The following is a 22312-nucleotide window of genomic DNA, read 5'->3' as shown; positions in this document are numbered from 1 at the left end:
AAGGTCCAGAGAGCAAGTATCTTAGGCTCTGCAGGCCATATGGTCTCTGTTACAGCAACTCCATTCTGTCACTGTAGCTCAAAAGCAGCCACAGACCACATATGAACAAAAGGATATGGCTGGGCACCAATAAAACTTTATTTACAAGAACAGGTGGCACTTGGGTCCAGTCCATGGGCAGCAGTTTGCCAACCCCAACACGAGACTATAAGCTCCTTGTTTGTCCAGTTTACTCTTGAATTCCTTGGGTCTAGCACACCGTGGGGAAAGTGGTAAGAGGTGAATGAGTGCGTGTTGAAGAAATGTGCTTATTGTCCAGCTAGAATGAGGAACCACCAGAAAACACAAGAAACACCTTCCAATTCTTAGCAGCCAGGGAAGCATTTACACATTGGTCACACATCTAGCACTATGAGGGTCTTGATAAGGAAGGGAAGGAATGAGAACTCAGGGAGGGCTTCCTGGTGGAAGTGACCCTGAACAGCAGCTGAAGGCAGGCCCCGATGTGGACCATGGTAGTCGTGGCACTCACTTATTCAATCATCAATTCATTCCCTCACTGGAGGGACTTGCGATGAGCGTCATTATCAGGTGCAGATTAACACAAAACATGTCCACCAAGTGCTACCAAGGAAGGAGAAGACTTTGATCTTATTGCCAGGGCGATCTAGAGATTCCAAGGACTCTGTGGCCCGGTCACATTTCTGGGTACCTGATGCGTAGGAGAGACCAAGGTCACGTCTGAGTATGGCTCAGTTGTGCCATGATTGGGCCATGATCCCACCAACCAGCCACACTGGCCAGCCCCACTGGGGCATGCTTGGGAAATCAGTGTGCACCTGTCTTCAGCATCCCCCCAAACCCAAACCCTCACCCTCCAACCCCACCCCAGCCCGAGGCCCTTCCTCACCCCAATCACAGCCTGCTCTTGTGCCCTCCATCACCCAGTGGCATAATCATACGCTTTTCCCAGGAAGGGGTGCCCTAATTGTGGGCACATGCTGGGGCAGATGCTGGGGGCGATTTTGAGCAGTGGTACCCCTGGGCCATCAGAACACCATGACACACCCCTAGGCAGTCCAGGTATTTGGGGAGGGATATTTCAGCAGCAGGATGGGTACCTGGAAACCATGAGTGACAAGTTTTTGATCTTTTAAGGAGCTATTGGAAATTCTTTTCCCCAAAAAAGAATCAAGGTTAACCCCATTATTTCCTTTTGGTTTCTTCCCTCCAAAGCCAGAGGCCTTGGACTTCCTGCAAATCCCATCACTGCTTTTACTTCTCTCGTTGCCTTGGCTTCTCAGAAACCCAGAGCCAAATGCATAGTCCAAGGTGTCCAGGCCCTACCAGGGATGTGCTGTGTCGTTCACCTTCAGTCGAATGGATTTTGCTGCCGAATTTCCCTTTCCCTGGGATTTCTCATCTGCTCTTGAAGCTGTAATAGACGCACATCTGTAGGGCAACTCAAGTCCCCTCAGAGGTGAGCCCAGTGTCTTACTTCTGCATAAGAAAAAAAAAAAATTGCAGAATGTTCTCCCTATCTCCCCACCCCCTCCAACTCCGAACCCACTTTATGAATATGGAGCTTCATTATTTTGAAGGGTAGTTTAATTTAAACCCAAATTATGGTTAGCATTTCATAAGTAATACAATCATTTTCTACCTGCTAATGAGGAGTAAAAATAAATGTATTTCTCAACACGGTATTGATACCTCGCGGTAAAAACAAACAAGAAAAAACACTCCATGTAGGAACTGGAGGGCATGATCTTACCTCAACCTCCTCGGATCTGCGCCCTCGTGGTGACCCTGACTTATTGTGTGACACGGGGCAGCCCTGTAGCACTTCAGTAAGGAATCCCCCGAGAACTGGGGCCACGGCCCAGAAGCTACTAAGTGTCACAGTGAAAAAATCCACAAAGGGTTGCTCTTAATGGAGTGACCAAGAGCAGGGCTTTGGGATTGGACAACCCCTCATGCATCCTTTGTTTGTTGGCCCATTCAGCTAATCAAGTACCTGTCAGGTCAGGCACTGTGCTGAGTAAGGGGTAGCAGTGGACAAGACAAAGAAGGCTCCTGCCTCCACCCCCGCCCCTGACCTACCCTGACAGCACAGGTAAGCAAGGGAGTTACTAAGTGAACAAGGTCATTCCAAACTGCTAACTAACGATGAACAGAGGGGGAGGAGGAGATGGTCATATTAAGAAAGGCCTTTGAGAGGAGGTGATGTCTGAGCTGGCCACAGAAAGGGCAGGGGAAGCATAAAGCAAAGAAACAACACAACAGGTAAGAATGCAGACCTGGAAGACGCAGGAGTGTAAAGGCCCATGAGGATGCCTGCCTCCACCTGAGGTTTTAGGGTGGAAAGGCAGTTTCCAGGACTGTTCAGAGTCCCCGCCCATGTACCTGCGGGCACAACCCAATGTCACTCCTCTCTCACAAGAGGGAGAAGAGGACCAGACAGTGGTCCTGACTGTGGGATCCCGAAACAAAGAGCAAATAAGAAGTAGGGGTAAAAAATGAGCCAAGAACCCCCTTCTTCTAAAACAAACCAGTGGCCCTTGTGCAAGTGGCCGCTGCTGGGCTGTGCGACACCCAGGGGTGGCTGTCAGCCAGGGCCTTCGATCACAAGGGTCTGGTCCCTTCCAGACCTCTCTGAAGACCCCAGCCCCTCCCCAGCCCCCCTGCCCCAGACCACGCCGGAGCCCCTGGGTCCTTCGCAGCATCTAAAGGGCCGTGCTGGGCATCGCCAGTGATTTTTGATCAGCTGATGAGCTAAAGCTTCTCCTGTGGCTCCTGTCTCCAGATACTGTGGTCCTGGGCCTGCCTCGGAACAGACACGGACCCACCCGATAAGCAGCAGGGGCTTCCCGCCCCCTCCACGAGTGGGAGGCGCTGCCGAACCCTGCAGAAGACAGTCCCCGGTGCCACCAGGCCGGGGGCACTCATCCGGGGTGGGCTGGCGACATCTGAGCGCCAGGATCACACCGTGACAAGCGGAGAAGGCACAAAACGCTACCTCGTCACCTTTTTAATGAGTACAATCCTCTGGCTGCTGCCGGGGCCCTGGGAGAGCTGCTATTAATGAGCGCTTAGAATAGACGGTCCTGTTTTATCCACGTATGGCGGCCTGGGAGAGACACTTCAATTTCCATTTTACATCTGCTGCCACGTTCAAGTGTCTCCTTAAGGGCAGGAAAACACTTGGCAAATTCTGTCTTTAAAGAGACACGTTCAAAGAGAGCATTCCCTCCCCACAGCCACATTCTATATGTGAACGCTTTTCAATTTGCAAAGCATATATTTAGATTATGTATATGGAAGCCCAGGAGGCCGCAGGGCCGCAGCTGCACGCACGGCTCCCCCTGCCCCTTGGGGCTGGAGAAGAGGGCTTCTGGTGTGGTCCTTGATTTGGTGGCTTCACTCACTGACAGGGGACCAGGACAGCCTCTGTTTTGTTCCCATTTCTGCACCTTGGTCCTAGCCAGCGGTTGCTGTGGGGCCTGACATGGTGAGTACCATGGTTTCCAGGGGGAAGGGGGCTGGCCCCAGGGAGTGAGCCACATGGGGCCCAGAAAGGAGGGGTCACTGCCCCCACCCCCAGTCCCCAAGGGGGCTGGGGGACGGGGCTAGACTTCGCCAGGGGTCTTCCCAAGACTACAGGAGCACCTTGAGGGGAGGAGGATGGAGGAGGATGGAGGAGGAAGAAGGAGGAAGGAGGAGGATGGAGGAGGAAGGAGGAGGATGAAGGAAGAGGAAGAAGGAGGAGGAAGGAGGGGGAAGGAGGGGGAGGCGAGGACAAGAAGGAACTCAAGGATGACAGGTCTCAGGGAGGCCCATCCCCCTGGTCACAGGAGCCATTGCCTGCCCGGGGACTGAGGGTGAAGGTGGGGAATGTCCCCAGCATCAGGGCCCCCAGGGCGGTGGAAAGCACCACCTCGGCCTCTCGCACTTACCAGCTGTCCTAGTTCGGCCCCATCACAGAGATGCCACAGCCTGGACGCTGGAGCAGCAGACAATCTATTTCTTTCAGCTCTAGAGGCCGAAGTCCGAGGTCAAGGCGCCAGTGTGACCGGCGAAGGTTTCCGCTGAAGGTTCTCCCCTGGATTGTGGCTGGCTGCCTTCTCACCCTGTCCTCATCGGGCAGAGTGAGAGCTCTGCGCCCCTTACCCACTTATGACAGCACCAATCCCATCATGGGAGCTGCACCCTCATGGCCTAATTACCCCTGAAATGCCCACCTCCAAACACCACCACGTTGGGGATTAGGGCTGCAACATAGAAATCTGGGCAGGGGAAGGGAGACAGAGACACTCGGCCCGTAGCACCACTGTGTGATCTTGGGCGAGTTGTTGGACCTCTCTGAGTCTTCACTTTGCATCTGTAAAATGGGGTCATAATCCTCCTGGCTGTAGGTCTGAGGTTGGTGTGACCTGCCACCTGCAGAGCTGGCTCCGTGGCATCTGTGTTTATTTCTATGGCCCAGTGGTCATCAGAATCTTCCAGGGCAAGAAACACATCCCCCAAGCAACCTCAGAGGACCCACAGGATCATCAATGTGTCACGAGGAGAAGAAATCCAGAGAAATAAAACCGATCCATACTTTGAAAAAGGGACAATGTGGGATGAAAGCGGCTGACAGCGTGAATTACTGTTGATTTCATCATTGTTGCCATCCCCAGAACAAACAGCCCCAGAAAGCACAGTGGGTCCAACCCTAGGCCTGTGGCATCCCAGGGCATTTCCAATTATCTCAGAGTGTTGTAAAATTCTCACCAAAGATAACTCGTGTTTCGTCTAATTCAAAATGCCACCTTCCTCCCTCATCAGCACTTTGGCAGGCAGGGGAGGTGGCACAGAATCGTGCTGGGGCACAGTCGGCCTGCTGCTTCCCCAGGTACCCATTCTCCCACACTCGCAAGCACTATAGTCTTGAGGTAGTGATGGGCCTGGTTACAGAATCTGATTCCCAGCCTCTCTTACAGCCTGATGTGGCCACGTGACTAAGTTCTGGCCACTGAGGCAAGAGAAACTCATAAAAGGAATTCTGAAAATTGTGGATTGTGGACATGATGGCTGGAGCTGCAGCAGGCATTTTGAAACACTGAGGACAGAAGCCAAATGTGGGGAATGGCAAAGCACGGGAAGAGTCAGAGCCTAGGCCCCAGATGATCATGAAGCTACCACACCAGCCTACTCAGACTTCTTGTACATCGGCGGCGGGGGGGGGTGGGGGGTGGGAGAACCTTTATGCATTTAAGCCATTGTTCTATGAGTTTTATGTTAGGTACAGCTGACCCTAATCCTAATAAGTATACTTAGTTACTAGAGGCTTGTGGGTGTGTGAAAGAGGAGCCCTGGGTTCCTGGCTACCAATCTGTCCTTGGCAGGAGACATAGGTGCAAGGTGGGGAGGAAGGGGACGGAACATCATGGTGCAGGATGAGGGTCCAACAGCACCTCCTGTCTAGTGTCTACCAAATTTGGCTAGTGCTGGACCCCAGGTTCCATCTCTCCCTGTGTCACTTTCCGGAGCCCCCTAGCTTAAGCCAGAGTCTTACGGGGGGCGGGCTGCCACAGGAAAAGAGCCTAAGTCGGAATGAACTCTGGTTCAAGCCCTACCTTTGACCTACCAGCTGTGTAACTTTGGTGAAGCTACTTCACCTCTGGGCCTCAGTTTCCTCCTCAGAAAAATGAGAGTCACAGTAACACCTAACCCCAAAGCATTGTGTAGAAAAGGTCAACAAAGTGCCTGGAAATCAGCCTTCAGAAGTGATAGCTGTTGGGGCACCTGGGAGGCTTGGTTGAGTGTCTACCTTCAGCTCAGGTCATGATCCCGGGGTCCTGGGATCAAGTCCCACATCGGGCTTCCCGCAGGGAGCCTGCTTCTCCCTCTGCCTGTGTCTCTACCTCTCTCTGTGTGTCTCTCATGAATAAATGAATAAAATATTTTTTAGAAAAGAAATGATAGCCGTAGCCGTTATTACTATAGATGAGTTATGAACTGACATTTTCAGAAAGAGGTTTTGGGGCAAAGGCACATCCTCTTTCTTTCTTTTCTTTTCTTTTTTTCTTTTTTTTTTTTTTTTGTACATTTCTTTCTGGAAGTGCAGGAGGGAGCAAGACTCTGGCCCAATGGCAGTGGTCCATGCTTCCCAGGTGGAGTGAAATCTGCTCTAATGCCACAAAAGTCACTCCCAGCTATTCGAAAACTAGAAAGAAGACAGAACCAGGAAGGAGGAGACCCAGCTCTTGTCACTGGCTTCACCGCTAACTAGCTGGATGACTTCAGGTGAGTTGCTGCCTCCTTCTGAGCCTCAGTTTCCCCACCCATGAAATGAGGATGCCAGCTTCCATGTCTGAGACCTCTTCTAGCATCAGAGTGCAGCAATTTGATGACATAGAAAGACTAGAGAACCAGGATCGAAACAGCCAGTCACCTGCACTATTTGTACCCGTTGCTGGTTTTCCTCCAGCATCCTCACCCCTGCCAGCTATTCTTGGAATTTCTTTCCAATTGTACCATTTTGGAGACCAGATGCAGGAAGAAGCATCATTTCTGCAGCCCCCAAGGCTAGATCTGAGGACGGGGTAAGAAGAGATTTGAGAGAGTAGTTTGCATCCCTTTATGCAACCTTGATGAAAAAAATTCAGATATGTGAACCCAATAAACTGGAAGATTCTCTGTAAAAGAATCATCTAGAAATGCAAATAACCTTGCTCATCTGAGTCTTGTTCATATGAGTTATGCGGAGATGATGAGAAGGAAATCAGGCCGAGTGTTAGCTACCAAGCTTGAGGCCTTAACCACATGGTTAACATCCATCACTAATTCCGTCCTTTCCAGAAGAATCCCATCAGGCAAGCACTCCTGTCCTCATTTTGCCAGTATGGTCGGCGGACAGTAAAGTTACACATTTTGCTCAAATTGAGGTCATACTGACGGGCAATGGTTGAACCAGGATACTAATCTTGATCTTACCTAGGCTGTCACCCTCATACCATCACACCTGAAAGAGAAGCAGCATCATGCCAGGGAAAAGAACAAAATGTCACCCTAGAATCTGCTGGCAGCGGCTGGCTGTGTGTGTGACCTTGGGGCAGTCCCAGAATCTCTCCTTGCCGGTGTGTGCTCACGCGTCAAAGGTAGGCCCTGGAGAGATCAGAGCCCCACTCTGCAGAATGGAACCTGCCGGTAGATCTCCCAGCTGCCGGGGGGATGCACCGCCCCACTCCGCGGTCAGTAGATACCTGGGCTGCCAAGGGGAGACACACAGCCGTGGAACAGGGCCCTCTTGGGAACCTCCAGATGGGCAGATGACCGGGCCCCCCGACTTCACAGGTCTCCCCTGACCAACTCCGGAGCCCCATGGGTGCCTCCTGAGGCTCCAAACCCAGGCAGATCTGCTTGCCAACATGTAACATTGAATATTTGGGATGCCTGGGGGTGGGGGGTGCTCCAAACGTTCACCCAACTCTCCCATTCTAGAGACTCTGCTTCCCCGGCCGTGTCTTTAGGAGGTGGGGAACCCTCGCTGGCATTGTCATTTACCCGTGTCAACCACGCGGTGCCAAAGGAGGTCACCGCTCCATCCTGAGACTTCTGCAATATAGGGACGGTGTTGCTGTAAAGAATTTAACAGGCCAACAACTGACACTCGAGCTCTTTGGGATCCACCAATGGATCTGATGCCCATGTGCTGCCAAAAAGCATTTATTGTCTCATAATTCGATTTACTTTTTTTCCATGCTGCTCCCAGTGCCTGCAAGTAGGGGCAAAATGGCTGATGTCTCCAGATGCCACGGAGGCTAATAAAGCTTGCTGTGCTCCCAGCATGCTCTCTGCTGTCAGAAACCGGCAATTAACTTAATAGGGTTCTTGAAATGGAGTCGATCCGGGAAATGTGGCATGTGTTGACACTCTCCCGCTGATCCAAGCAGCCTCCCACCATTGACTTGCAGGGTCTGTTTGCTATTTGAATTATTTAGGAGCTTGTTATGTGAATTAAAAAGCAGCACTTTGCAGCATTAAGTCTAATATTTTATGATCTTCAATTGATTAGGTGGGCTTTCAGGATTACATGGAAAGGTTAAGATAAAACACGCCTCAGACAGGCAGCTCTCACCAGTCTGCTTTGCTCTTCAAAAATCTAGATGAAAACCCAAAAGGAGCCTGCCTCCCTTTTCCCTTCCAAATGAGTCTTCTGGAACCTGTTTTTGGGGCCATCAAAGAGCTTGTGCACCCTGGGGATACCAGGTGCCCTGGCTTCTCAGGACTAAAGGAGGCTGGTGCCCCATTTATCTACTTTTCGTTTATGTCTTTCTTGGCACAAAGATGGCACTGATGATGCGATGCCCAGAGGGACTGCATCCCAAGCCCAGGCCTGCAAAGGGAGAGCCCTGCTGTGGGTTCCCAGCCACTCAATTGGACCTGGATGGGCACCACTGCCACACCTGCCCTTGGCCAAGGGTGTGTCTAACACACCTCCCTCGACCACATGTGCCAATTCATGCTTTCTTTGGCCTGCCAGCTGTCACCACCCTCTTCCTTGGCCAAGACAATAGCACTGGTCTTCTCCCATCACCCCCATTCCAATCCACCATACATTCTGCAGCCAAACCTAGTTCTGGCTATGAAACTCCCCTGTTCAGAAACATTCAGTGGCTCCCCATTGCCTATTAAGTATGTACTCATCAACCTGAGCCCCAATCCTTTTTCTAGCCTCATCTCCTTTTTTTTTTTTTTAAGATTTTATTCATTATTCATGAGAGAGAGAGTGAGAGAGAGGCAGAGACACAGGCAGAGTGCGAAGCAGGCTCCATCCAAGGAGCCTGATGTGGGACTCGATTCCGAACTTGATCCCGGGACTCCAAGATCATGCCCTGGGCTGAAGGCAGGTGCCAAACTGCTGAGCCACCCAGGGATCCCCCGCCTCATCTCCTATTGCCCCCATATCAACCAATCAGATGGAGCTACTTGCTATTCTTTAAAAACACTTTTGCTTTCTTAACTCTCAAGCTTTGCTCATGCCATTCACTTGCTGCATTACATCTCCCTTCTTCATCTACTGAAACTCTACTAGTCCTTGATAATGAAGAGTAAATAAGTACATAGTATAGAGGTTCCTATATTCTAAGAACTATAAATATGATTATTTAATATTCATAATCCTGTAAGATAGGTATCTTTATTATTTGCATTTTATAAATGGCAAAACTGAGGTTCAGGCCAGTTGGCTAACTTACTTCCCGAAAATCACTTGGCTACCTGGGATTTAAATGCAGGTAAACAAAGCTCATCTCAATCTCACTTCCTTGGTAAAGCCATTCCTGCCTTTATCTGGGTGGCCTTTCTCCTCTGAGGTTTGCAGTGTCCACTTTTCCACTGTACTGACTTATTCAGGCAGCAAGTGTAGGTACATGGCTCTCTTCTGTACCAGGATATCAATGTCTTGGGACAGTCAGGGCCTCCCTTGTATCACTGCAGGGCTCAGGATTTGCACACAGTAGGTGTTGACTCAAGCAGGCCATCAGCCTGACCACAGGGTGGCTCCCCACCCCAAAGTCACAGGTCCCGGAAGACTACCTGGTCCCTCTTGTACTTCAAAGGAGTAGAAGGAGGCACTGCTAGGTGCTAAGTGAGTGACAGCACAAGCTCTAAAGGGTGACTTGAATTTGAATTTCCAAGCACCCCCTCTTTCAACCATGCAACCTTAGCCTCACTGAGCTAGGGGTTCTCACCTGTAAATGGAAATAACAGTAGTCCCCACTCCATAAGGAAATTATCAAAACTAAGTGCAATAACGCTTCAAAAGCACATGGCCCCTAGCACACATTAGGGGCTTAGGAAAAGTTTGCTGTCATTCCCATTGGATTGACCCCAGTGGAGTCTCTAAACCACCTCCTGCAGCTCTGAACCCTGGGCCCAGCATCTCCACACCTCCAGTTCCTCACCTGGAACATGGGCTATTTAAAACTCACCTGATAGGATTACGGGGAAGGACTTAATGAAATAACAGATGGGCCTGGAACAGAACAGACAATCAGTATATGAATAATAGTATGTTATTTTTAATTAATATAACCTCCACCTAAGCTAAGAATATTTACTTTTCTAGAACACCATGAAGACGGTCCTTGACCCCTGGAATCAACAGCTTTGTGCAAAACAAACCCTGCAGCAGACTGTGAAAAGGCCACACAGCCCCCCGCCTCCAGGGGGCACTCAAATTAACAGGGGAGGCAGGATGGAAAGCGCTGATCTCCCCCAGGGCAGGAGGAGGGCAGGACCGCATGCATGGGGAGCCCTGAGCAAAGTCCCAGGAACTCAGCTGGGAGAGGCTACTACTGCCCGAGCCTGTGACCTGATCCATCAGATCTGTTGGATGAGATGCCTTCTTAGGAGACCTTCTCCCTCAGAGTCTCGGCGGTCACTCAAATCCCTTAAGTAAGGTGTGGCCTGCTGCAGGGAGGTCCTGAAGCCAGGATGGCGTTCCCAGGACTGTCTCGCCCCACATTGTGCTGGATCTTATTTTTTAAGGCAGTCGAGGTCCTGACGTTGGGCCATGTGGATGAGCTTAAGGGGTCAGGGGCCCCAGGAAGTCTCTCAAATATGTGCAAGATCTTACATGAATGTGTGCAGGGAGTTACACTACATAGAGGTTCTAGAAGATTCTGTGTATGTCAGGATAGACTAACTGCTCCCTGCAGTGACAACCCCTCAATCTCAATGGCTTAATGCAACATGTCACAGTCCAAGCAGGCTGATAAGGAGTAGGGGTGAAGAGCAGGGCTCTGCTGGCAGGGCCTCCTCCACTTCCAAAATGTGGCTTCCAAAGTCACCATGAACCCTGACATTCAGCTAGCAGATGGAGGAGGAAATGAGCATAAAAGATCTTACAAGAAACTTTAGGGGTCAGGCCTGGAAACAGCATTTGTTTCCACAGATATGCTCACATTCCACTGGCCAGAACTTGGTCACATGGGGCCCTGGACTGCAAAGGATGTTGGGAAATGTAGTCTTCCTATGTACCCAGGAGGAAAGGAAAACTGGTTTGGAGAAGATATCTCACAGCCCTTCAAAAAGGACTTGTAAAACAAAACAAAACAAAACAAAAAACCACCAAAAAACCAAAAAGGACTTGTACAGGGGAAGAAAAGCAGAGTATAAAGAAGACTAATAAATACTATTTGCTTTATGTACATTATTCATTTAATCCTCACTACTAGTAGTAGGTTTTTTAGCTTTATGTCCATTTTATAGATAAGAAAACTGAAGCTCAGAAGACTAAGTCACTTGCCAAGGATCACACGGTAGTGAATGGTAGAACCCAGAATACACCTCACTCTTGTCAACATATAGTTTGAAAGGTTCTCCATTTTATGACTTTTGGGTATTACATATTTTGAGGGGGAAAGCAAACATAAATGGAGAAGATAGTTTTGAGCTTGTATTTTAGGGTCAGCTACCATTTGTGGACTGTTTATTCTGTGCCAGACACCGCTTAAAATGCTTTTCCATGTATTGCATAATTAACTCCTCCCACTGACCTTATAAGATTCATCTAGCTGTTACCTCAGCTTTATGGATGAGAAAATGGAGGCACAGAGAAGTTAGGCAATTGTCCCAAGGCCCCACAGCTAGTAAGTAGGGGAACAGGGACTCTACCCCTGGTGGCTACCTCAGTTCCATAGGTATGCAGTGCACCCACCAACCTATGCATGCACTCATGCAGTTGCTCTAGGTCACCCCATGAGATCAAGGCAAATAGAAAACACATATCCTTCATCCTCGAGCCCCCACCATGCAGCCCAGTCCTGCCCCTCTGCCTCAGGGGTCATAGCCTGACAGTGGGAGTCCTCTCAAGAACGTGTCAACACACCAGTAGAGTCACCAGCCACCTGTTGTCTGGGAGCACCATGACAGAGCCCATCAGCCCATGCAGGGTGACTGCTGTCCCCTTTACAACCTCACTCAATCTGCCTGCTGGTTTTATGAAGGTAGTTTTTCTTTTTACTATCTCCAACCACTGCATCATTTAAGCCAAAATAAATTCAGTGAAGAGCCAGAAGCAAGTCTGGGGTAAACATGGAGGGGAATCAAGGCAACAACATCTCCCTCAACCCACCCCGGCCCTCGGAGGGATGGTTTCACCTAGGGTGAGGTCCGGGGATGGAGAATGTGTCCTCACTTTGCGCCTTGAACAAAGCCAAGATGTTGACCTCAAGCTCATATACAGAAGCAGCAGACTGATGGGTGGGCATGTGGAAGGGACACAGAATCAGCCCTCAGTCCAACAGAAGTACTGTGTGCAGGTGGATCCCTAAGTCAGAGGGGTGGGTGGGGGATGTAAAAGCACCGAGGTCGAGGGAGGGGGACACTCAGACAAAGGTAGAGCTTTGGGAGGAAGGAAGAGGGCAGCCCCCACATGCCAGCTCTGCACCAGGACCTGTGGAGCTGTGGCAAAGACGCCAGGACCCGAGTCAGCCAGACTTCCCTCGGGACCAGCTCCTCCATTCATTAGCCCCATTGTTTCACCTCTCAGTTTCTCGGCCTATGAAATGGGTGTAATGTCCGGCTCACCTCACAGGGCTATGGGAAGGCCTGGGGCGTTGAGCATGTGGAGCACCCTGCCCAAGGTCTGGAGGGAAGCCGAATCCAAGTGTTGGCCCAGGGGCCTTTGAATACAGGCCTCTCAGAAACAAACAAACAAAAAGTAACAGACTTAGTCGTCTAATCACCTGTATCGCCAAACAAGACACCTCATTATAGTCATTTGTTTTGCAATTAAAATAAACACCTCTTCATTTTTCTTGGGCCATGTGCAGGATCAAGGAGGGGCCCAGTGGCTTGTCCCCTGCTCTCCCAGGCCCAGCACGGACCAGTGCCCATAGAACTGAATGTTTCTGAAGTCAGCAGTTCTCACTTGAGAGCGCACGTCCCCGGACGTTATCTTCATTAATCCTCTCCATGGCCCTGGGAGGCAGGTGGAGCCGACCTCATGACCCTCATTCTACAGGCAAGGAAATGGAGACGCCCCAAGGGTTTCATTTAGCAAAAGTAGCAGCGCAGGGGCTCCGAGCCAGGTCCTCTGGATCCAAACACAGGGTGTTTTTGGTGACCCCAATGGGGTTCAGCACCCTCTTGGCTGCCTGAGGCCTGGCAGGCGGGCGCCAGGATAAGAGCATGGGCCCTGGAGTGAGACTGTGGGTTCCAGTCCCAGCTCTGCCATTTACTGTCCCAGAGACCTTACTTGTCCCCAAGCTGCTGGACCTCTCTGTCTCATCCCTAAAATGGAGCTAATGTCACTTCCTTCGCCTCAGATTCTGTGATGCGTGTAAAGCAATTAAAACAGGGCCCCGTGTCTACAGAAAGAGCCAGTAGGCATCACTACTGGTACCCTGTGTGGGGAACCACACCCGCCCACCTACCTTCTCTGTTTGCTTCTGATGCTCCGTACCCCCTGGATGGCCGATGCTGTGTCTTCTCCATCCTGGAGACGGAGATAGAGGGTCAGGGCGGCGTGGGGGTCTGGGGTGCGGGCTCTGGTTCCAAGTTCAGACCTCATCACTCCCTGGCTGTGTAACCCTGGTGAACTCTATGTGTGCTTTGAGCTTATTTCCTTCTGCAGAAAAGGAGATAATAATAGAATCTGTTTCAGAGAGCTATAACCCATTAAGTGATGTCACACACATGAAGTATCTAGAACAGTCCCTGGCACAAGGGAAGCACTAAACAAGTATTAGCTATTATTGTATCTATGTCCCCGGCACCCACCACTGGGCTCGGTCCAAAGGCGCTAAGCAACTGGTTTTGGAAGTATGAATGAGTTGAATATTTATGCTTCTTGTTCTCTGGATAGCTAGAGGTCTTCAAATTCTTTCCCAGAGATACGACCCCGGGATGGGAGTTGGCCACCCAGGATGGTGACCGTGTCTGAGATACTCATTGTTTATAATGGCCTCACTGAGTAAATAAATAGTGTGAGATGGGGAGCCAGGCCAGGCCTTCCAGAAATACTCTGTCCCTGGCTCCAGCTTGGGCACAAAGACACAGTGACCCTAGCCAGTTGACTCATCACCCCAACATGAGCTGAACTGCTGAGGCAGCCCCACCCAGCCTCTCTCAGCCCTCACTGGCTCCTTCACATGGCCTGGCAAGCCCAGCAGGAGCCAGTCTAATAGAAGCAGCTGGCTCTGGGGAGGGGGAAAAGCAGGTGTGATCTGTGATGAGTGCCAAGGAGGGGAATCAAAGGAGCAGAAAGTCTTGGCTGGGGAGGTTGAGGACAAAAGGTGGGCGCCCAGTGATGTCATCACTATAAGGGGGGGGGGATGAAGGTGACACTGGAAAGCAGGTAGCATTGCTACTCTGCGGGGTGAAGGTCTACAGAGCCCCTGGGCAATTAGGGGAGAAATCAAGACTGGGAAGAAAATCCGGAAGGCCCCCCATCACTTCCCAGGATCATGGGAGGGCTCAGAAAAGACTGGTTCCAACCTCATGGTCAAAACGAGTCAGTGTACCAAGACACCGAGAAAAGTCTCTAAATGACACTTTTCTTGAAAACCTCCTCTCTTTCAGGAAATTGTCTACTTACTTAAAAAAAATATATGAATATATATATAATATATATATAAATTCCATGCTGATGGTTTCACATCACTTAGATGCGATATGGTTCCACCACTTTGACATATAGGTCAGAAGATGAGACTCCATTCATCCACCTACAGTTTTTACTGAGCACTTACTACCTAGTGGACAATGATCAAAGCACTGGGACCTGCAGAGAACAAGAGGAAGCAAGTCCCCATCTCACAAAACAGATTTGGGGGAGGAGATAGACAATAAACACAAAACAAAGAGAGGTGAATATTTGGATCGGATAAATATGAGGAAGAAATAAAGAGCTCTGTTAGAGTGATGAGTGGGATGGGAGAGCCAGGTGGTGGTCATGAAGATCTTTCAGAGGTGACAGCTGAGCTGAAGCCTAAAAAGAAGCCAGGATGGGGACAAGGGAAGAGCTCTGCCTGCAAGCACAAAAGGCCCTGAGGCAGGCAGGGACTGTGGTAGGGAGGTCCAAGGAAAGGAAACCGTGTGGCTCTGAGGCGCCCGAGACCTGCTGACGCTTGCAGGCCCTCTACTTTGTGCCTGGCACCCTTCTAGCACTTGACTGGCAGTTGGTTAAGTGCCCGTGAGGACCCCTGAAAGTAGGGCTCCACTATCGACTCCAATGTAGGCCAGAGAGGTTAAGGAGCCTGCCGGGAGTTACCCCCGCCCCCCGCCCCCAGGGCAGGCCCGGCAGGATTGCAGCCCGCACCCCTGCACCCCTCTGCCAAATCCCAAATCCCGAGGTCCCTGGCGCAGATCCCAGGCCAGGGCTGGAGGATGCAGCCCCTGTGAGCCTCAGAGAGGAGCTCCTCCGCTTTGGGTCCCGGACCCGGGGAAGTGACGGGTTCCCAGAGTGTGTTAGACGTCGGTTCCATGGCCCTTGGGGAGCCCAGCCCAGCCCAGCCCCAAGCCCCCACGTGCGCTCCAGCTGCCTGCGCTGAGCTCGCGGGGGTCGGGGGTCGGGACCCCAGGCCAGCGCGCCCACCCCCGGCGGGGCGCCCCGGGGACCCCCTTTCCACCCGGGGGGCTGGGGGCGAGGAGTGGCCCTGCTCCCGGGCCCTCGCAGCGCAGGCGCCCCGGACGCGCGGGGCCCAGACCCCGCTTGCAGATCGGCCTCCCCGCGCCCCTCGCTCGGCCGCGCCGCCTCCTCCGGGAGCCCCTGGGGCGCCTCCCCCGGGAGGCCCTTTCTGCCCCTAGGCCGGCCCCGGGCGGGGTGCGGGGGGGGCCCTCCGAGCCCAGGGGGCCCCCCCGGAGCTCCGTGACCCGGGCGCCGCCGCGACTCGGGACGTCCCATCCCATCCCGAGCCTCTGCACCCGCAGGTCGGCGGGCCTGGCGGTGGCGCGGCCTGATTGGCAGGTCCCCCCTTGGCAGGGGTGGGGACGCCGGGGAGGGCTGTTGTGCACAATTGCTGTTTTTACTCCTGCCATCATTAATTCAACTATTGACAGAGAAAGGAGGGTCCGCCGCGGCTTTGTGTCACGCACTCACTGTAATTTACTTGAAAAGAATTAAATCACAATTACCTGCCATTCGTTTTGCATAAAACGAGCTGTGAGGAGCCGGGCGTCGCAGAGTGCTTGGAAGGACAACAGCCCCATTGTTGCCATATTAGAACAATATTTCTCAATTCGAAACTTAAAACATTCGAATTAGCAGCTCTGTTTGACTGCGGTGGCCCTCGGATGGGCACGGCTGACACCCCACCTCGGACTCCAGACGTTACAGTTAACGAGCATAATTTTCATCCATTTGAGTCTAGACCGATCTTTTAAAATCGTCGCATTTATTGCATAAATGTACCTCCCAAATGTTGGAAAGGAAAACGCAACCTTTTATCTGTTAGGGAGCCCAGTTGATAAATTATCTAAACGCCACGAAAATTCCTCCTGCTGGAGCTAAAAGGAGAGCAAACTGTAATTAACTCACTTGAGATTTGTTTAAATGTCCAAAGAAATCACACTGCTTCTCCAATAAAGTTACTTCTGTTCTCATTTCTCCCCTTTCAGATTACGGTCATCAGGTAAACACGAGTGATTAGCTTTTAAGCCAACGTTTTTCAAGTGTACTTAAAATATTCAATTCTGCAAAATTACATCACTGCGAACCTGTGTGTTCAGCAAATTTGAAGCCAGGCTGGGTTTTAACAACTTCTGTAAAAGTAAACTGCTGCTTTGAGTGAGCTGTAGTTTCCATTAGCAGTAATAGTTTTTCAGTAACAAAATGTAACTGTTCAATCAAGCTTGAATATTAAAAGGAACCCAGTTACTAATTGTAAGAACTCTGGAACCAGCAGGAAAAACAGCAAATAGAAAAATACAATTGGTAACAGGGAGAGTTGTGTCTGCGCAGGGAGAGTAACATATTAGAGCAACTTTCTGCATATGAAAATAAAGAGAAGTGACGGAAAATAAGGTTGAAATTAGTAAAGATGAACGACCAGAAAGGTAGAGTTTTTAAAATCTGAGTGGTTAAAAAAAAAAAAAAAAAAGTAGCTGAAATGTAGATTTAGTGCAGAGAATAATTAAAGTGTGAAATAAGAAAACTTACAACCTAGAAAAGCCAGTCAGAAAAGGAGTAAAAACACATTTGCTATTGCTAACACTGGATTTTCCTAATTTTCAAAAATGCAGTTTTGTGATTGAAATGTTATCGGTATTTTAAGAGGTTTTTTTTGTTTTTTAAAGTGAAAGCTGCTAGTTGATTTTTTTGTTTAACGAGTAGCCTTTTCCTGTAAAGAAAACATATTTTATTGTCTGTTCCCTTTTATTTTTTTAATGAGTGTGAAAATTAAAATGTTCACTTTGATTTTTAGTGACTTAAAAATTTGTAAGTAATTTTTCCTTTTGTGTGTGTGTGTGAGAGAGAGAGAGAGAGAGAAGAACCGTTTGGCTTCAGCAGAAAACAAATTACAAGTGGATCAAACCAAGGACTCAACTCTATTTTCATGACTGGGGTTTTGAAGAATAATCCATAGAGATGGGGGAGGAAAGGATTCATCAGGCAAATGAAACAAAGTCCCTGATCTATATTCCTATTCTGATATCACCTCGTGGAATATCGGGAACATTTTAAGTTCCAGCCTAAGCCATGAATTCCTTCAGAACAAATCAAATGTCTTTAAAGAATATTTCTGTTTGAAAAGGAATTAAGCTCTCCTGAAAGAATTTTAAAGGTTGTGATATTCACAGTCTGATAAAGCAGCACCTTTAATGAAATTCTAATTAGCAATTTCATGCACTTTGCTATTAGTCATATCAGATTAGTGCACATTTTCACAGCCTTCCTTTAATTAAGTGCACTTATTCCAAGTTTCAAACACTTTCCTTATAAGATGAAAACTGTGCTGAAATGTTATTTAGTAAACAGAGGAAGTGTGAAAGTGTAGGTGTGCGTGTGTACAGGGGCGGACATTTTTAACTATCTACAAATTTTTTTACATTTATAGAGTTGGTGAACTCAGGTTTTCATTCCTTCTTTTCTTGTGTTCTCAATGTTTCCTTGGGATTTCTAAGGGACCTATTAAGATCCTCAGTCCAAGTGCACATCGTGCGTATTTTTGCTTGAAACGTATATTCTGGATGCCTATATCTATATGTGGGAGGATTTTTTTTTTTTGTTTCAAACATCTTTTCTCTATGTGTGTGTGTGTTTGTATTAGTATGTATGTGTAGTGTATATACATATATACATATATATGGGGGGAGAGAGAGAGAGAGAATCAGAGAGAGGGGGAGTGAAAGAGGGAAACTACGCAACATACAATATTTAGTTTTTGACGTCTCTGAAAAGCAGTGAGAAAGCATTTGCCCATATAACATCCCCCACCCCTGTCACCTTTTGCAGGCACCTCTTTTCCTTTGAAAACAGCGATATGATGTCTTTCGACCTTCTAAATTTCATTCTGAAGCTCCAGCAAGGAGCCAGCAGCTAGCTTCGGGAGCCGGATCCATGGAGCACAGGATATCTTCCTTCATGTCAGACCCCACTTCTCCACTGTGAGAGCTCAGTAGTCAAGCCAGTCTTTTCCAGGCAAAGCAGGACCTAGTCTGGGGGCTCCAACCCTGCACACCCCCTGAATCCCCCGATCATCCCTCCCTCCCAGCCTGCTGGAGGGTTGTTCCAATTCAGGGAGATTGTATTGTCTGTGAATTAACCTGATCTTATCTGTAGGCTTTTGTCAAGCGGAAATTTTTGTTGCCTGTTTTGCTCAGAGGTTGAAACTTGTAATATATTAACTAATTGCTTGCATCTCTAACACATGTTCTCTTGTTGGTGTCATTCATTTATACTGTAACATTTTTGACATTTTTAGATCGTCTCTTGGGACTCCTGGGCCTCTTAGCAGTTCCCTCCATGAAGAGTGTTTGCCTAATGATTACTGACTGACATCTCAATAACGAGCAACGGAGGAGTTGGGTGCATCTATTGAAGAGTTCGGGTGTGTGCGTGTGTGCGTGCGTGCATATGTGTGTGTGTGTGTGTTTTAATTCATGGTCCACTTTGTCAAGTCATGTGTGAGCCATAATTTAAGCTAATAATTACCAGACATGAATTCAATGAAACATTGGTGTCTACACTTAAAAAAAAAAAAAATCGTCCTGAATTTTAATGCATTCAGAAAACGTTTGCCTAGGGCCAGGCTGGGTCCAACACGCATATGGAAGCACTTTAAAAGTGATAAATGATTTGGAATCTACCCTGTCTACTGGTGTGCTTCTCAGGAAAGAAAATTAGAGCTAACAGGTGTTAGATAGGGAATGCTGGGGCATTTTAATAGAATTGTCAAAATGTTGGTACCAGATGTTGACATTAATGCACACAACTCGGAACGTAATGCCGGGCCGCCATTTAAATGATTATTTGTTTAAATTTCAAGTCGCCAGCAGGAAATCCTTACTTTGTTCAGCACCTTACTCTACACACCATCCCCCTGCTCTTTCCCCTACGATTTGCATCAAAGTGCAGTGGCTGCTCAGCTCACATATGCATGCTTTAAATAATCCATGCCTGTCAAATTTCATTTTTTCTTTTCAGATCATACTCATCACATCCCCATCCTCGCCAGCCTTGAAGTCCGCCTCAATGTATTCGTTTATGAGAAAAAATGATTTAAATACTGCCAGTTACAGGCTAATTAATCTTTGAACTCCTCGGCAACTTCAAATGTATATAGCAAGTAATCTGCATGAACTTGTAATTACTATGTATTTATACGATCTTTTCCATGTAATCACCAAGTCGTTACATGGTTATGTGAGCCTTGTAAATCATGGTGATAGCAGAAAACGAATCTTGCCCACGCCACTGCAAACAGCCCATGCGGGAGCCGCTGGTATCCACCACAGTCAATTAATCGAAGGATCCGGAAAGACTCGACGCTTTAAAGGACACTCCAACGCCTGCCTGCGATACAGTCCCAACTTAAAGAAATATCAGGGGATTGAGAGACTGGTGAGGTGGGCAGAGAGCAGCCTTTGCATCCCAGTTTTGTACAAAGACCGTGATTGGTTTGGGCCATTTATTCCTGCAGGAGTTGAAAGGCAATTAGAAAAAAAAAAAAAAAAGTCTAGGCAAAATCCGTTGGTTGTGCAAGCAGTGCTTCTGCTGTGACTTGGGGGAAGGTCCTGAAATAAATTCCAGTGTGAGTTTCAAGAGCAAACCCGGAGGCAGACTTAGGTTGTCATCTTTTTGAACCCAATTAAAGCGGAAGCAAAACCTCCAGTTTTTGCACACCGGGGCTTCCAGTCCCAACTCTTCAAAAGTCAAATTCTGTGTGTGTGTGTGTGTGTGTGTGTGTGTGTATACACATATATTTGTGTGTCTGTGTGTCTGCATGCAAGAACTAACGTATACCTTCAAAAACCACTTTGGACCATGCAGGCCCTATTGTTCGAAAGCAACCCCCATATGGGAAGGCCCCTTCTCTCCTCCTTGGGAGGTCCCCTCCTCTCTCCTCAACTGGACAGCTGAGGTCTGGTTTTCCTTGGCGCAAGAAAGGGTGAAGGCAATACACAGAACCGTGGCCTTTCTGGGAGCTCCGATGGGCCACTCAGAACAGAGCCAGGGGGATCAAGAGGCTAAGCCTGGACTGGATTCTGAATTTCTGCAGTCATGAGCTTCGCTCTTTTCTCAGCCCTACTCAGGAATAAGGAGGCGGAACGTAGGCAACATGCCTGGAGGCTCCACCAGGACCTCTGCTCACCCGGACCCTTGCCTGGAGCTCCCAACACAGACCCAGACCATGCCCCCAACCCACTCAGAGGCTCACCCATCTAGACTGCCCTGTCCCATACGGTAACCACCAGCCACAAATGGCCATATAAATAATTAACATGAAAGATTAGGTTTCTTGTTGCACAAGCCACATTTCAAGTGTTCAAAATGTGGCCAGTGGCTACCATTTGGATAGTGCGGATACAGAATATGTTCAAGACTGTTGGTCTAGAACTCTACGTAATTTGCTGTTTCGGTCCTGATATTTTCCCGCCCAGAGACAGTGGCATTTAGCAGCACCTAAGCACAAAATCAGAGAGGTTTCCCTGACCCCATCAAGAGGCTGCCTCGCCTCGTCAGGAAGACCTCTCCTCACTATACCTGGCCTTTTGTGCAGGGTCAAGGTCAGGCCTCGGGCTGAGTGGGTCACTCAGAGCTCAGTGGGTACCAGCTGTGAGGAACAGAGGCTCCAGGCCCCACAGAGCCCTGGAATAGGCCTGAGGCCATGGAGGCCTCGACGTGGCTAGTGGCTAGTTCTGCTAGCCAAATTAATATTTGCATCGTGGAGATGCCAGCCTTTGCCTGTATAAACCTGGGATGCCACTCTGCCTTCTAGGGTAAGAGATTCCAGTCTCATTAGCTAGGAAGAAATTCTAATTATTCATTATATTTCAACATAGAAGCTGTTATTGGCTGCTTGACTGATATTTTATGCTACTCCCGATTACGGCTGTTCTTCGAGAGCTACCACAGGCCAGGCCACTTACATCTTGAATCCTCACAACAATGCTATGAGGCGAAAACTGTGATCCCATCTGTAAGATGGGAAGATTAAGGCAAAGATGCATCACTGACTCCACCAAAGCCTCATGGCTCATGAGCAGTGGATCAGGATCCAAACCTCACCCCCTTCACCATCCCACACAGGCCTGTTTATTAGCCTTGTATGAGATGTCTCTGCTCCCCATAGTCATCCAGGAAGCTCAGTGGAGTGCCTGGTTTTTCCAAATGCTCAGCAGGTCTCATTGTCAGTATGGGATTCCTTATCTGCTTCACTCCCCTGATAGCTATGGATTGACCAGCCCTTACCCCCTATAGCGCTTCCTAAACTGGGCCCAATTTTCCACCTTTCGCCATATCCATTCCTCCTTTGCAATGGGACTTTGCAGCTCCTTTCCTCAAGAGCTAGGATGTATTTTGCAAAGTGTATTTCTAAATCTAAGCTGGTCTTGTGACTTGGCTTTAGCCAGTAAAATGTGGCAGAGGCAACCATCAACCTACCACTTCTGAGAGTATGTCTTGAGACATCGCATCCTTTCGAATCCTGACACTACCGCCTAAATGAGCTTTGGCTATCCTGTTAGATAATGAGAAATAAATGGCCCAATTGTCCCCAATGCACAGCTAATAGCCAGCCAACATCCAGAAGCAAAGCCACCTCAGTGACCTGCAGCTCACCACAGATACATGAGCATGCATATTCAGGAAAGA

The 22312-nt window shown here is 49.0% G+C and overlaps 1 long non-coding RNA gene across 7 annotated transcripts in view; it reads right to left on the bottom strand.

Annotated features, from left to right (window-relative positions):
* Positions 1-18801, bottom strand: part of LOC118352672 (uncharacterized) — a 28940-nt gene extending 10139 nt beyond the window's left edge. Inside the window, exons 1-6 of one of the 7 annotated variants that reach the window (XR_007406802.1) lie at positions 18443-18801; positions 13431-13624; positions 12583-12691; positions 9981-10024; positions 1371-1500; positions 533-712 (exon numbers count right to left, since the gene is read on the bottom strand). This is a non-coding gene — a long non-coding RNA (uncharacterized LOC118352672). Of the gene's footprint in view, positions 1-532; positions 713-1370; positions 1501-9980; positions 10025-12582; positions 12692-13430; positions 13625-16534; positions 16777-18442 lie in introns of those variants that run through there. The other 6 variants (XR_007406799.1, XR_007406803.1, XR_007406798.1 and 3 more) reach the window with 6 other exon arrangements.
* Positions 18802-22312: the final 3511 nt, after the last annotated feature.

Source organism: Canis lupus, chromosome 28 (genome assembly GCF_003254725.2).
Source record: "Canis lupus dingo isolate Sandy chromosome 28, ASM325472v2, whole genome shotgun sequence".
NCBI classification, from domain to species: Eukaryota; Metazoa; Chordata; class Mammalia; order Carnivora; family Canidae; genus Canis; species Canis lupus.
This window is presented reverse-complemented; position numbering and strand designations above follow the sequence as displayed.